The sequence below is a fragment of the Papaver somniferum genome, chromosome 10 (assembly GCF_003573695.1).
Source record: "Papaver somniferum cultivar HN1 chromosome 10, ASM357369v1, whole genome shotgun sequence".
In the NCBI taxonomy this organism is placed as follows: Eukaryota; Viridiplantae; Streptophyta; class Magnoliopsida; order Ranunculales; family Papaveraceae; genus Papaver; species Papaver somniferum.
Window position 1 is genome coordinate 153,935,072 of NC_039367.1, and position 15,651 is coordinate 153,950,722.

Genomic DNA, 15,651 nt, shown 5'->3' on the forward strand with positions numbered 1-15,651 from the left:
GGATTTTATATGAGTAAGTTCTCGAACCTTGTGATTAATTAGCACAAGTACGAGCAATAGGCTCATTACGAGGTTTATGTCTTTGGTTAAGTTTGTTTTTCCTCTTTGTCTTAGAGACGGATCCTGTTTGACATGAGAAATTATCATAAAATTTACTGTCATCAAAATAAGATACATAGTTAGAATTCTTACCAGAAGTGCCTTGACATGAGGAAGAAGATAATCTGTTGACAAGATCTTTGTATCTTACAATTATCTCTTTAATATCTTTTTTTATCTTATCAATCTTACTTTCTTCTGGAATGACTTTCTCAACAGGAACAATGTTTCTTTTAGAGACAAGGCATTGAAATTCCTTTGGACGATGTTTATTAAGACGTCTATTCTGCCCTTGAACATTGGGGAAATCACTGTACTGACTTTCCTGGTTGCATACACATGATAGGTACGAAAACCAATTGGCTCAATCATACGGATGTCAGTCACACCTTTGAGAATAAATTCTAGGGTGTGTTGAAATTGAACCAAGAGTCTTTATTCAACTTGGATTTCTCTTTTGTCTAACAGAACACTTGGTGTCACAAACAACACATACCTTTTGATCATTGAAATGATTGGAGGATGCAGTGTTAATATCATCGTCAAAAGAGTTGTCTCTTTTACAGAATGTCCCAAGTTCAGGATTGGAGGAAACATTAGGAACATCTGTATTTACTTCTGAATGTAAAGCATCCGAAGTTCTTGGTACATTAGATTGCTTTGAACATCCTTGAATGGAGAGTTTATTCAAGCGGCGTTCAATTTCCAAGGAATCCTTTTCGAGGATGGACTCAAGAGTCAAGCATGAAGACTGATCTTCAGCGTTTCCATGGACTTTGCAATCTCTAACAATACCAAGAAGAACATTGACATGGTGTTTTAACTGATTCATTCTAACAACTTGAATTCTAACAAGATTTAGAATCAATTTACTCTCTTCAGTTGTATCCCATTCATTAGACGAGAAGGTCTCTTTCGAAGGGTAATTGATAAACACATTTTTGTGTCTAATTTGTCCTCAATGTTTTGTATTGTTAGTACTCGATTTCGTACTTATTATGGTGTTTTATGTTTTTGTACATGTTTTTGGAAAAATAAGCTCTTGCGGGGAAATTGGCTCGAAAAGTGGTGTTTTACACCCCCGAAATGTGTTAAAGGCACCCAGAAATGCGCTGAAGGAATCCCAGAAAAATTACTGTTTACGCCCCAAAAATACTATTTGCACCCCATGGCAAGTGCTAAAGGGACACCCGTACAGGATTAAGGGTAGGAAATCTTCTTCCCAAAATTCAAAAATGAAAAAAGGCGGGAAAAATGGCAGCAACAAAGGCAGAGTTTTCGATCGGATTTTGGAGGAGTTTTTGTGTGATTCAATCGCTGAAACTTCATGGGTAGTTGTGATATGTCCTAACAAAGCTAGTATGGGTGTTTGTTTCGATTAAATTTGTTTGGATAACTTGGTTTAATCCAAACAGGTAGTTGGAGGAAAAACATGAGCTTACACGAGTTGTGGTGAATCTAAACGTGTACTGCACGTGTTTGGAAGCCTTAATCAACACTTTGGAACGTGAAGAAGATTTATAAGGAATTTAATCCAGCTGCAGATGCGTAAAAATCAAAATCATTGATAAAAAAAGAAACAAAATATCCCGAGTAAAAGAAGATTATTTTGGATTAATGGAGGAGATTCAACGTGTGTTTTTTCTTTAAATAGATTCCCTGGGAGTCCTAGAGAGGGGGTCGAGAGTTTGGGGGGCTTTAGATGGGATGAGGAGTGAGAAATCAAGACGAACAACAAGCTTCATGCTGCTGTTTTCTTCTGGTGCTGAAGAACGCGAAGAACAGACTCCGAGAGACAGTCGTTTTTCAACAGTGTCAGCGGCACAGAGGCGAGGGTCGCAGCACAGTGTTTACAACACTTTCTGTCTGTCGTTTTCTGTAACAGCTGGTTTGTAACACCTATAACTGTTACAAACCCGGTTTTATTATATTTCTCATATTCTCATCATTTGTAAACCATTTTTGAGCATCAATGAAATTCTTTGAGAGGTTTTCCAACATGATGAGCGGCTAATTCTCTCACAACCAAGGCAATGAGGAAGCTATTTACGCATAAATAATTGGTAATTATTTATTCTCTCTAATTTATAATTTATAATTCACTCAATCACTGCTCTTGCGGAGTTTTTAATTGTTTGCAAAAAATTTCTTCATTAGTTGTGATTCAATTAGATAGGTTATGCTTTGTTTAGATGATCTATGCTTAGGAGATACAATTAATTTTAGAGAATTTCCAGATTATTTGTGAATTAAGAAATAAGAGTCTTAAAAGATAATTAGAGTTTTGAAATATGTATCATTCAATTTTGCACCATAGTGGAATCTAGTGTCTTGGTTACCTCTCGCCCACGTTGCTAATATTTTTGTATATAATTTTATTAAATCTTTAAATTTAATCTTCACAAGTCCGAGAGTTTGAACCTCATTACTACAAAATCCGCGTCGGCGGCGCCAAAATGATTATATTTTTGAATGATCCCAGACTGTATTAAGCCGCTACAGACACTAGCCTACTCCAAGCTAACTTCGGACTGGACTATAGTTGAACCCCTAATTAGTCTCCCACTAATTCAAGGTACAGTTGTACTCCTACGCCTCTGATCCCAGCAGGATACTGCGCACTTGATTCCCTTAGATGATCTCACCCACAATCAAGAGTTGTTGTAACCCAAAATCGCACACTTGATAATAAACAAATCTGTCTCACACAAAAAAGTTTATCAAACGATAAATTTGTCTCCCACTGAAAAACACTAGGTTTTTGTTCCGTCTTAAGATATAAAATCAAGGTGAACAAGAACCAATTGATAATCTGGTCCTATATTCCCGAAGATCATCCTAGACTAATCAGTCACCTCTCAACAATCTTTCTTGACTACACAAGAGGATGTCGAGGAATGACAAACAGTGAGACGACGATGTTTTTGACTTCTTTATATTGCATATCGGAGAACTCTCACGATCTCAAGACAATCAATAGATTGTACTTGTACGATAGAAGATGCAAGATCAGATCACACAACTACGATAAAAGTAGTATCGGTCTGGCTTTACAATTCCAATGAAGTCTTTAAGTCGTTAACCTGGTTTTAGATAATAAAACCAAAGGTTAGAGAATAATCGACTCTAGCGAGCACATTAGTATCACACAGACGTGTGGGGATTAGTTTTGCCCAATGCTAGATGTCTCCTATATATAAACTTCAAATCAGTATTTTGCCTTAGTTACAAAGCAATCAATATTCACCGTTAGATGAAAACCTGATTTAGATTCAAGCTAATATTTCTCGACTGTCAGATCGAAAACTTAGCTTGTCACACACACTTGAGATATACGTTTACTAGGTTTGTGAAAACCGTGCCCAAACGTGTACGTGTATGTTAGTTCAACATAGTAACCCAAAAGGTTAACCATCTGAGCATTTCATATTAACCTTGTTATTCTTCACCATAACTAGTTCAATTGACTCAAATGAACTAGTTAGAGAGTTGTTCAATTGCTATGAGATCTTATGTAACTACACAAGACACAATTGAAACAAAGATGATTCGATTGAATCGACTCATGAACTTTATAGCCATGGTTTGCATACTGCATTCCTTAGTAAATTAAGTTTCATGTTCAGAGCACATCTTTAGATCATAACCCACTCAAGTACGCAAGCAAGTTCGCAGACTTAAGGCAACCGACAGAGTTTTCCCAACTCAGCATAAAACCTCGGCAAGCAGACTTCCGTCAGTTCGCGGACTAGGTTCGCGGACTAAACACGCAAACGAGTTTTTGGAAAATTCCAGCAGAAATTCTTGGCAAGAGAACTTTCGTCAGTTCGCGGACTTGGCAAAGCCAATTCCTCCGGTTTCTCTCAATCAACAAAGTTCGCAAACTTCGGATTAAGGAATGGGACTTATGCACATACGTGTTACCACACAATGCTTATATCCATCATTGGTTATATTGAACTAAACTCTCATTCAAACAATTGAATCATTCTTAGAGGACGTTATATAGTTGTTACACTATTTCTCGTCAAAGAGATTTTCAAAGTGATTGAAACAATATGACTTTCGTCATTAGGTGAAGATAAACCCGATCAAAGAGAAACGCTTTACCAACACATGATTTCGAGATATAGATAGACGAGATATACTCAGCTCGAAATATCAAATGTGTATGATCCAGTTTATATATCATACGACTTTTGTCTCATAAGAAGTAGGAGATAAGAGATAGACTTTTGAGTGATAAATAATTTCAAGTCTCCACATACCTTTTTGTTGATGAAGTTCCACGGTTCCTTGAGTAGATCTTCGTCGTTGTATGATGAATCGCCATGAAATCCTTGAGATCAACTACACGTTTTTATCCTAATCCGAGACTTAGATATGTAGACTAGAAATCAAGACTCATAGTTTTGATCACTAACATTGACAAACATGCTTGAGATAGCAACGCATGCGAAGTCGACCGAGCTATGCTCTAACAAATACAATAATACATGCAACAAAGAGCATCCTAAATTTTCATGATAACATACTTAAAAGGGTGTATAAGAGGGACTTTGAAGGAAATGAAATATTCGAAGTCACCACGAAAGAACCATTAGAAGAATGACAGAGAAGGGAACTAACATTCTCGGCAAAGGATACACCTGAAGGAGGAAATTCTCACACAAACCCGTTGGTTGTAACCCTGAATTTTGGGAAATACTCAAGATGGGAAGAAGACCAAGCCGTAAAAAGGAAAATATGGGAAATTAACAGGATTCTGGTAGATACGGGGAGCTTGGTCGATACTCTTTTATCATACATTTAGAGCTATGGGATACAAGGACTCGGATCTCGTGCCATCAACATACAACATAAATGGGTTCAATGGGGTTGCATCAAGGCCAAAGGGAGAACTGGATGTAAATATTTTCGCCGGCGAGCTGGAAACAAAGGTCATAGTCTGTGTAATAGACATAGATTCACCTTACTTCCCTCATAGGGAGACCATGCATACATGGGATAAAAAGGGTTGCATCCACATATCACCAGGCCATACAGTTTTCTATGCCAAGTGCAATTGGAGAGATAAGGCCGCACTACAAGAAAATAACTCATTAGCGACGAAATTCCGAGCGACGTATACAATTTGGTCGCCAAAGATAACTAACATCGACAATTTACATTTTGGTCGCAGGAAAAATACTTTTGCGACCTAAAGGAAATAACGTAGCTAAACGGGTCTAAAATGGTCGCTAAACTTTTTAATTGGCGACCAGGAATGATGTTGTAGCTAAATTTTTAAAAAGGCGACCAAAATTGATGTCGACGGCAAAATCCTAATTTCGCGACAATATTAAATATATCCAAACAGGCTTTTAATGTAACCGCAAGCTAATCTATGTTATTACGTGAGAGACGTGCATGAGTTGGTTATTGAGTGGAATTTCATCCATAAATTTTTCTAACTTCTTCCTAATCCCACGGTCTATGACTTTCTCTTCCTAGTTTTTTTTTTTTGTTTTCGTTCATAAGTGACTGCTCTGTGTTTTGTTTTATCCTATCTCCTCTCTCAATTTTCAAGCGAACTTCAGTTTCTTCTTTAATTGCCTTGCCTGATCTAGTGAGTTAGTTGCCTTCTCATTTACTAATTCATAATTTTATCATAGAATAGATTAATTAAGAGAGATACGAGGGGATGAAGGAGGATTCGACGAAGACACGGGCTCAAAGATATTGTTTTCCGTGTTTTACTAATGGTTTGTGATTATATATGCATGTTTGTCTTACAGAACACAATTTTTGCTTTCAATGATCTCTTTTTTTTAACAATACAAGAAGTTAGTATAACATAAATCATTTGTGTTTGGTTTTGTAACTATTGCAGAACAAAGAAAAGAAAAAACCTCTAAGATGCTATCGGAGCAAGACGAATCTTAAAAAAATTTCTTGCAATTGGAACATTAGTGGGTGACTAATCAGAGTGATTGCTCTTATATTTTGAATGTTGGAGAGTCAAAGATTGCAGATTGGAATTAAACAGAATGGAAAATTGGAATTGAACATCCACTTATTTACTTTTGTATCATGATCAGTCTACTGGAGCATCATTAGTATTTTTCTAATTTATTTTCCATTAAAAATGTATACAAATTTAAGAATCGACTGTGTAAATCTTTTTCTCATTCTGAAATTTTGTTACGATTCACCCGTAATGTCATCATGTATGGAAAACAAGGTTCAACTAATAAATTCTTGCGTTTCATTCCATTTCATCTTCTTAATGTTCACATTTTAATTTTTATACGTATCCAATACGTTGAAATAAAATTAATTTTGGGTCAAAAATTACTCATAAAATAAACACAAAATTGGTTAAAAAGACCAAAATCAACAATTCCTAGGTGAAATGGACAGTTAGATTTTGATACTGTTTAAATGGACAAAAATGTAAAAATAGGCAGGATGTAACCAGTTTCATCGTGCCCATTTTCAAATATTTTTTTTATTTTTAATTTACACAGGATGTATCCAGTTTCATCCTTGCTATTTTTTAAATTTAAGCTAGGATGACACCAGTTTCATCCTTACTATTTTGTTTTGGCCATTTCACCCAAACTATTTTTTACTCGTCCATTTGAACCGTGATTTAAAAATATTTGGACAAATGACCCATTTTTCACGTATACAATCTTTAACGGCCGCAAAGTGGAGATTTAGGCTGCGAAAAAATGGCATCGCTACCTCAAATATTTGGCCGCTAAAACTATTCACTCGACAAAAATACATTGTCGCTAATAGTTCTTATTTGCTGCAATATATTTGTTGGTCGGTGAATTTTTTTGATTACCGACCAAAGGTTACTTTTGTCGCTACTTTATATTTACTAAAAAATTAAACACTTTTGTCGCCAGTACCATTCAGCGACAAGCAGTTCCCGACAATTTGGGTGACCAAAATTTTTCGTCGGCAAAATGTATTAGTGACGAAAAAGAGCATTCCGCGACAATTGTGTTTGTCGCTAACTGGCAATTTTCTTGTAGTCTAGGGGAGATTTCAGGGACGCACAAGAGTGCAGTAAAAAAGATGTCCACAACTATGAGGAGAATTTAAGAAACAATAGTCTCATTGTTTCCTTGAACTTGTATCTCAAGTTCCACCTGGTCACCAAGATCCACCTTGTCACTGACAACCTGTTCAACTCTTCCATCTAGTTCTTCATTCTTTTTCTTCAACATAGATTGCTCATCAAATTTCACATATCTACAAATAAAAAACTTGTTTGATTTCTCTTCCGGACAACATAACCTGTAGCCTTTCACACCCTTTGCATACCCTAGGCTCTAGCTTCCCCTCATTCACATGATCATAGACTGAAGATCCAAATATCTTCAAGTCTTCATAGTTAGCATGTGGACCTGTCCAAACTTCATTTGGCGTCTTACACTCAATGGCAGTCGATGGAGATCTGTTCACTAAATAAGATGATGTGTTTGCTGCTTCTGCCCAAAAATGCTTTGGTAACCCGGCATTAGAGAGCATACATCTTGCCTTCTCCATAATGGTTCTGTTCATCCTTTCTGCAACACCATTTTGCTGTGGTGTTTTTCTGACTGTGCGGTGTCTCACAATCCCTTGCTCCTTGCAGAGCTCATTGAACTCACCCCCACAAATTTCCAAACCATCACTAGTCCAGAAGGGGCTATAAATGACGAATGAAGTCTGTTATAAAACATGATTTATCACGGTTTTCATCTGTTATTCGAACCGTTATTTATTTGTTGTGACTCTTTATAAATGACAAATAAATAATGTTATAAAGTATGACGACTAAAATTTGTGATTTAGAATCACATACAGAATCTGTAATTAAATATCACGATTATTGTATGTAACATAAAATAACAGTTGATTAATGCCATAAAAAAATCGTGGTTGCTATATGTGAACTATAACAACAATTGAAAAATAATGATTCATGCCTGTTATAATTCAAAAGAAAAATCTTATTCTAACATAAAAGTTCTGTCATTTTTTGGCTACCGATTCGGTTTTTTGGCTACCGATTCGGATATTGGTATTCAGATTTTGGGAATCTGAACCATCCAGAAATATGAAATCCGCTCACAATTATATTTGGTGTATCGAAATTAATCCAGATTAAAAAACAAAATAGACGTTAAACAAATTGACTTTAATAATTATTTTTTTAAAAAAAATTGAATATTCGAACATGTAATAGAAGACATTTTCTAACTCCAACTTAAATACTGAATTAAAAAAGTAACCAATATACTGTCATTGCCGCTCTAACTTGATCGCTCTCCTACAGAAGTCACGTAGGCCTTGGGACACTTAATAAACTCACCCCTCGAAACATCCTGAAGTACTGCATCATCTTTATTGCACAACATCGCTCTTGGATCAAATATTTCCTCAATCATGCATTCGTAGCTGTCATCAATCAGTAGCTTACTATCAACATATGCAAGTGCAACAACTTTTTTCCTGAAGTTCCTCAAACAACAAAGACCGAACGACGAAGGGAACACAATATCCTGTATATGTAACAAGACTAATTTTAAGATACCATGATATAGCAGCATTGCATAATCTGACTGTATATTACTAAGAGATATTCGAGGTTACCTGCTGATAAAAGCTATTAGAGATCTGATAATGTACTCCAGTCTTGTTTTTCTGTCTTTCAGCATCCAACTGTGCTTTCAAAGCTTCGTTTTTCTGCTTCTCTTTCCGCAGATTGTGCTTCTCTTTCTGCACCTTGACCTTCATAAACTCAGAAGCAATAAACTGAGATTTAGAAACACCAGCACACACTCCGCATCCCTTTAAAAACAGGAGAACTTACTAGTTCTGCAGCTGCCAGTGATTTAGAAGATGAGGGATTATCATCTGGGGTGACCCTATGTGTTTTTAAACACACATCTGGCTAATATATCGCACCAGTGGGGCTTTCCTTTTCCTGTGACAACACGACTCATTAAAAAACTTGCAAAATTTTGCATCACAAGACAACATCTGTGAAACATAATAAAGAAGAGTTTTACTGACAAGATAAGTGCCTCAAAACTCTATTAGCTGCTAAGATAAGTAATTATCCTATAACGACATGCCTTATAATCTAACCAGCTGAATTTCTCTAGCTAATATTGCACTTTAAAAACCAAAACCAAATGGATTGAAACCAATAAATGACCCTTTTCAGTAAATAATGCACAGAATGAACAAGAACCAACGAAACTAGTATAAACAAGGACACTTGGCATACCAAAAACTTCTTATGCTATCCAATGCGAAACAAATAAAATAACATAAGATAATACCTTAAAATGCAATAGAGTGTTAAGAATTTACCATTTCAATCCACCTTGTAGGGACACATTTCCTACCACCTGTATGCTAAACCTTCACTTGTGACCGTGCTCTCGCAGCTTGTTCAGATTTTGTCTGAAATTTTGGGACACTGATGTCATCAATAAACTTCTCCAAGTATTCTTTCTTACTGTATGTTGGCAACTTCCTTTTATTTTCTTGCCCAGTTGCAACATCTTTGATCAATCATTTTTTTTGTTGATTTTTCTGTTTTCCATGCACTGTTTGCTTTTGTTAAAACATATTTTTTATGGACATTTGTTACCTGGTTCGTACTCTGTTATAATAAAAAAAAAATGCACTCAGATCTCCCATAACTACATAATGCAGTGTAAGCATTTAATTTCAACACTTGGTAAGGTTATAGAAAGCCAAAAGAATATAGAATGATAGATGAACGTAAGCTCAAGAGGAGAAAGCCAAATTGGACTTACTTGAACAGAGTTCCAAATGTCTTCTTTGCATTAATCAGGAACCTCTTTCCAAGTCTTATACCCTAATCCTATTTGTGACCTTGTAATCTCTCCGATCCAGGTTGGAAATTGTGCTGGCCCGTTCCATTGCCCATGCTCATTAAAGAATACCGGCAAACGCTCATCTAGGTTGGAAAACCCAAAATTAGAATAAGTAATGAACCATCTGTGATTTAGAAGCAAATAAATTGTAGGTTATATAACTTAAAAACTAGGGAAATCAATGAAAAGATATCTAACATTACCATTAAAGTTTGCATGAATGTTCTCAATTTCATTATCTTGTGAATTAAGAGCATATTCTGATCCATGGGTTAACACAGCTCCACCCGGTTGGCTCCCTAAACTATGTTCATCATGACTTGATCCAGACACTATGGGGATACGTCTAGGAGACGATGGAGACCAATTCAATGTGAGGCTGCATTCCATCGCAAAAAAACAAAAGTGGTCGTATTCCCTCCAGTCATCTGAAACATCAACAAACATACATCACAATAGAATAGTTCAATACAATTACATTATTGATAACTAACAATGCTGCTAGAATCCAGGATGTTAAACAGTTAACTAAACACCACGAAATATTGTTGACAATTACATGCTCTATGCAGGAGTCCACAATGATTTTAGCAAAGTTACCTAGTTTCTAAGGCCTAAACACAGAGATTATCATAGATTAAAAAACAGAGATCTTAGTTGACAATGTCATTGTCTCACCTTTTTTCAAGATTTGGGATTATAGAAGAATTAACATTATTGTTTCGTGATGATCTCAAAAGAATGAACTTTTGGTTTGTTACTTTGTACACAATCTAAATAGCTTAAACCTTTAATATTTGATTATTAGATTCAGATTCAACAAACATCTATACACAAATCGTATCTCAATATTTTAAGCACTACTGTATGGCTACAGTATGTAGCATAGCATATCAGCACATATACTTGCATACAGAACATGCTACACAAACTTCTAAAATCTTATTACTTGGTTTCAAACTGGCACATCAATTTTTTGGTATGGCTTTCAAACCATAAGCTTTCATTCAGCACATCTGGGAACTCTAACCAATTGATTTCCCTTTCTGTCACTGTAACCTTATTCCATAAAGTTCGTCATATTCATCAACAAAACAAACAGCTACTTTATCGTTGTAACCCTAGTTCAGAATCAATCATAGAGTCTGATTTGAACCCATGCATCTTTTCAATCAAAGTTAGCTATGGACAAGCATAATATTGTATTATTACAAATTTATATCAATCCTATGTAACCCAATTTCATATTCAATCAAAGAGTCTAATATGAACTCATGCATCTTTCAAATCAAATATCATAAGTTATTTAGTTGTAGATGAGCATAAAAAAGATATACCTTTTTTTGAACTCTGAACTGATAATCCCCCAAAAATGATATACCTCTTAACATCTCTGAATTGATTTTAGGGTTGAATAAAACACCAAGCGGGAATAATCCCACCCAAAAGGATTTTCTTTAGATTTCATCCCGCCTAAAATGAAATTGCTAGGGTTTAAATGACCGAGATTATTACCGCTAGATGTTCTTCTTCCATTCCTTCTCAATATACTGTTATCATCTAAGTTCGCTGCCGTTAGGGAAGATTCTTTAGCTATGCCAGTAAAGACAAAAGGATCCTCAAAAGCATTCACATAAGGACCTCGTTGTTTTGGCAAAACAATATGCCACTTCCTATCAGGCCTACTCTCATCCTTGCAATAAAAACCTGAATTAGCTTGAGAAGAATGGATAAATGGCTCATCGGTGTCTTTTGTGTTTCCATAAACCGTAAGAATACAGAGTACAAGCATACAAACTTACGCCAATGATTGCCTGCCAAACAAGATGCAGCAAACTTACTATGAAGAGCATACAAAAGGAAACTACAGATACTACAAAACTTGTGTATCACATGAGCCAGACAAGCACCAAAGCTAAGCTTCATAGCCAGCTTCTCTTACAACTAAACACATGTTAAAAATAGAAGTGATAAAACTAAAGGAGCAGCGAATAGTGAATTACTGGACACGACTACACGAATTTAAATAATAACAGATAGAAATTGAACGTTTTCATTCACCCAGATAACTATAATCCTTAACCAATTACAGAACCTCATACCAATAAGAAAAGAATGAACTTAATCCACTACATGGATCAATAATCAAAGCAGACATTAATCAAATACAGTAATCAATAAACTGTCTGAAGAAAAAGGGATTTTCAGAAACACATGAAAGTATACACTTAATGACTAAGCCAATTTATCAACAACAATGATGTAAAGCTGGTGACATGTAAGAAACCAGTTGCAACAATCATTTGCACTAAAAGAGCCCTGTTGTTTTTGGCAAGAAAAACGAGTGAAAATGGGAAAGGGAAAAGGAACATGGGTGATGCCAAATCTAATGATAGTCTAATAATCACAATGGGAGATCCTACTAAACTCGTAAAAAAAGATGGTCCAAGTCAGAGAGTGGTGTATAAGTATAATGCAGACAAAGCTTCAGTCAGATGGTTTCTGCCCCACATTAAGGGAGTTTCAAAACTAATCTCAATATTATGAACCAGTCATAATTCATCTAAGTCTTGTTCTCAAAAAATGAAGTAGCTGAAGATGTCAACAAGTTAAAAAATTAAGATATAATAAGTGTACTTAGTATCAAGATGATTAGCTGGAAGAAGGAAAAATCCAGATGAGATTAATAAAGATAGAGATTAAATGTTTCAATCTCATTCCAGCTCAACTTTAAGAACCTGGAAATTATCTACTCAGTACTTGCATACCAGGCAATAGAAACTTTTAAGATGATCTAATCCGGATTACTAGTTGAAGTTAATGTTTAACTCGAATATAGATTATCACATATCTCAGGTGAAGAAACAAACAGAAACAAGTTTTCAGATTTTTAGCATGCTTAAGCCACTAGAACAAATATCTAAGTTCAGAAAACATAAAGAGATGACACGCTTTTTGATAATTACTATTTGACCAATTTTGATTGTTAACCTTATGGATACCCCACAATGTATCGGTAAAAGAGGCTCACATTGTGGTATACTGAGTTGGGAAGACCGACTAGTCTCACTGATGATGTTTATTTCCAATCCCTAAACTTGGATGCCCAATGGCTGGATGGTCCTAACTTTTAAGAGAACTTCCGATAGATGACATTTGCAATCAGCTCAAGATATGAGTGTCACTGGATACTACACAATATGATTACAGTACTAAGATAGAAGAAAATGAGGAGCAGCATTACACTATAATGTTAACAACACAAGCTTTCAGCTTGGTTCTTGAAATATTACACGAACTTCTAGAATACATGTAAGAAATAATACCTAAGCTCAATCTATGTAAGTCTCACAGATAAGAAGGCACAACACTTGCGAGAAAAAGGGGCTTATGACTCTTGCTCCAAACTCCAGGGGTGGTGGTGGACCTGACAAAGCTACAATGAGTGTCAGGAACAGAATTAATCGCGAACAAGTGCAGGGTCACCCCAGCTTGATGCAATTAAGCTGTTAGTGAAATCGCTGGGCATCTTGGGGGTACTCATCTAGATTCCCACTCTCCTCGCCAAAAGGTTGTGTTACAGGAACAAGCCCAAGAACCTCAGTTCTCATGTCGGATTTTAACTTTTTAAGATCAGTAAGTGGCCTCAGACTGATTACTCACTGATAAACTAACCTCAGAAAATTGACCATCTCATACCAACAAAGTTTGAATAAGAGAAGCACATCAGGAAAACAAACTCACTTAATGATCAATGGAAAAATAGAATTGGAATGACTTAAGATTTTCAAGGTATCCAATTCTCCCTAAAACTCAAACCAATTTATCAAACCAAAATCTCTGCAATTTTCGATTCTTAATAGAGATTTAAAAACCCAATTCATTCCTTTCAGATTCATGCAATAAAACTAAACAAATTCATTCCTTTCCAATTTCTACATTAACCAATTTATCAAATTAACCAAAATCTTTGGATCCTATTAGATAATCATTTGGCCTCCAAAAATCAAATCAATTTTTTGATTAATCAGACAGAAGCTTAAGAAAAAAAAACCGAATGAAAGATGAGAAGGGATTTGAAACTTACTTGAATTCGATATCTTCTTCTTCTTTTTCTTCGATCTCCTCTTATTTTGTCTAGCAAAATAACAGAGAGAAAGGGTTGAAGAAGTGAATTCAGAAACAACTTTCATGCAATCAAACTAATCAAAATTATTCCGTCCCAATTTCTACCTCTTAACCAATATATCAAATCAAAATCTTTGCATGTAAAATTTTTGGTCTCCAAAATCAAATTTTTAGGGACCAGATAGAAACTTGAGCGTAACCCAGATAAAGTAATTGAAACTTACTCAATACTCAATATCGTCGTGTCTTCTTCTTCTTCTAAGTTAGAGTCTCCCCGGGTAGTTAGGTTTCCGGAGGGAAAAGAATAGACAGCGGGGTGAAGAGATAAACTCAGAACTTCTCTTTTGGTTCTGGGGTTTTATGTTTGTTTGGGGTTTGCTACAATGGAACAAATATGGCTCTATAGATTCATGGCAAGCCAATCTATGTTAATCCAGTGGTTAGCCACTTTTAGGGTGTGTTAACAGAATATTAGTGGGGGCATATTGAACTTACGATATCCCACAGATTAATTCTGTGATTTAATGGTTGATCACGTCCCTACAAATTTATCACATTTGAGAATAACAGTTTTTTAACGTTAAATGATGGGTCCCATTATTTTTATATTATATGACATATTTTTTTCGTCATATCCTAATCACGTAATTTATCTGTCATTTAAAAACGTCATTAACAACCTCTTCTAGACTAGTGCATTGTCTGTCCTCAAGCACTTGATTTTTCTTCCAGTTTGCTTTTCAACCATAGTCTTCCATTGCTTGAACTTAACAAAAGTTTCATATTTGTGCTTAATTATGAATACCCATACTTTTCATGAGAAATCATCAATGAATGTAAACATATATCTACCACCACCATGTGAATCAACCCGAGAAGGACCCCAAAAGTCAGAATGAATGTATTCCAAAATACCCTTGGTGTTATGTATTGTTGTACTAAACTTGACTCTACACTGCTTCCCAAAGACACAATGTTCACAGAAATCAAGTTTGCCTGTTTTATGACCACAAAGCAATCCCTGCTTGCTCAAAACAGCCAACCCCCTCTCGCTCATATGCCCTAACCGCATATGCCACAACTTGGTAGTATCATCTTCAGAACTTGAAGAACATACAACTGCATCACCTGTCACAGTAGTACCTTGCAGTGTATAAAGACCATTAATCCTCTCTCCCTTCATAATTGTAAGATTTCCCCTTGAGACACGAATAACTCCACCTTCACCTTGATACTTGCAGCCATTTGAATCAAGTGTACCCAAAGAAATCAGATTTCTTATCAAGTCTGGAACATACCTAACCTTAGTTGAAGTCCTCACCATATATTCATACATCTTAATTTGAATTGTACCTACACCCACCACTTTAAAAGTGACATTCTTACCTATAAGAACTTTACCACATTCTCTAGCTTGATAAGTAGTAAACAACTCTCTATGAGGACACATGTGAAATGTACACCCTGATTCAAGAATTCACCCATTCTCCGAGCTTTCGGTATAAACCGTGAGAACCGTTCAATCACCACT

At 35.7% G+C, this 15,651-nt stretch overlaps 1 long non-coding RNA gene across 2 annotated transcripts; it reads right to left on the reverse strand.

Moving 5' to 3' along the window:
* Nucleotides 1-8,285: 8,285 nt before the first annotated feature.
* LOC113319324 lies at nucleotides 8,286-14,455 on the reverse strand. 2 transcript variants are annotated; one of them, XR_003345363.1, is made up of 9 exons: nucleotides 14,345-14,455; nucleotides 14,080-14,129; nucleotides 11,330-11,806; nucleotides 10,196-10,420; nucleotides 9,912-10,075; nucleotides 9,460-9,754; nucleotides 8,954-9,067; nucleotides 8,734-8,871; nucleotides 8,287-8,642 (listed from the first exon to the last, which is right to left on the reverse strand). It is a non-coding gene; the product is annotated as an uncharacterized LOC113319324 (long non-coding RNA). The 2 variants fall into 2 exon arrangements; XR_003345362.1 differs by having other exon boundaries at nucleotides 8,286-8,642; nucleotides 8,734-9,067.
* Nucleotides 14,456-15,651: the final 1,196 nt, after the last annotated feature.